Source organism: Schistocerca americana, chromosome 5, assembly GCF_021461395.2.
Source record: "Schistocerca americana isolate TAMUIC-IGC-003095 chromosome 5, iqSchAmer2.1, whole genome shotgun sequence".
Classification (NCBI taxonomy): Eukaryota; Metazoa; Arthropoda; class Insecta; order Orthoptera; family Acrididae; genus Schistocerca; species Schistocerca americana.
In genome coordinates this window covers 583,120,752-583,121,813 of record NC_060123.1, presented here as the reverse complement: position 1 = coordinate 583,121,813, position 1,062 = coordinate 583,120,752, and the positions used below count along the sequence as shown (strand labels likewise).

Genomic DNA, 1,062 nt, shown 5'->3' with positions numbered 1-1,062 from the left:
TAATCCCAGTTCCTGTATCTTCTTCCACAGACACTGGTTAAAGAGAAATTTACAACCGGAAAGTTGTGTTTCAGGGAACACGGAATTCATTCCTTTAATTGTAGCACTGCAGTTTTTGGTGACCACCCAGGCATCTTAGACTGCAATCCAGTTAGTCTTTCATATGAATTATGACTTTTGTCTGGCACCAAACAAAAGAAACAGGAAATATCTTAGTTGCCTCTTCTGTATTTCCGATGTCGACATGGATTGTGTACAATTGTTTGAACTGTTTCGATCAGCTGTCAAATGTCGCATCCATAAGCACAGTTCCACTGTCACAAAGGATTTTCTCTGCTTCTTCACAATCAAATACTAGAAGTCTCTTGACTGGAACAGAGTCATCATCGTTCTTCAATCAACTATTATAGCACTCCGTCTTCAGGCCACAAGTGGCCCATCGGGACCATCCGACCGCCGTGTCATCCTCAGATGAGGATGGGGATAGGAGGGGAGTGTGGTCAGCACACCGCTCTCCCGGTCATTATGATGGTTTTCTTTGACCGGAGCCGCTACTATTCAGTCGAGTAGCTCCTCAGTTGGCACCATGAGGCTGAGGGCACCCCGAAAAATGGCAACAGTGCATGGCAGCCCGGATGGTCACCCATCCAAGTGCCGACCACGCCCGACAGCGCTTAACTTCGGTGACCTGACGGGAACCGGAGTATCCACTGCAGCAAGGCCGTTGCCCAAACAACTATTACCTTCCGTTAATTTCAAAAAGTCTTCGCTAAGGTGAATTTCCGAACTAGAGCCAGGGTTCTGGGTTGTCCCAATAGCTCCTCTTCCGGGCTGACACAATTGAGTCTTGGAGTTGTCATAATTCGGAATATATGCCACGAATTCTAATCCTTTATCTTGAAAGTCCTCCTTAAAAATTTGCGCTACAGGCACTGTCTTTTCTTCACGAACTCTTTTTCTGCAATTATGTAGCCTTTTCTTTATCTCCACATCTGTTTTGTCAGGTGGACAAGAATGTTGCTGCTGAGCAACGATTTCACCATTTGCAGTTTTTAAACGGCC

General features: G+C 45.8%; 1 pseudogene; it reads right to left on the bottom strand.

Moving 5' to 3' along the window:
• Positions 1 to 611: 611 nt before the first annotated feature.
• Positions 612 to 729, bottom strand: LOC124617160 (annotated as a pseudogene).
• Positions 730 to 1,062: the final 333 nt, after the last annotated feature.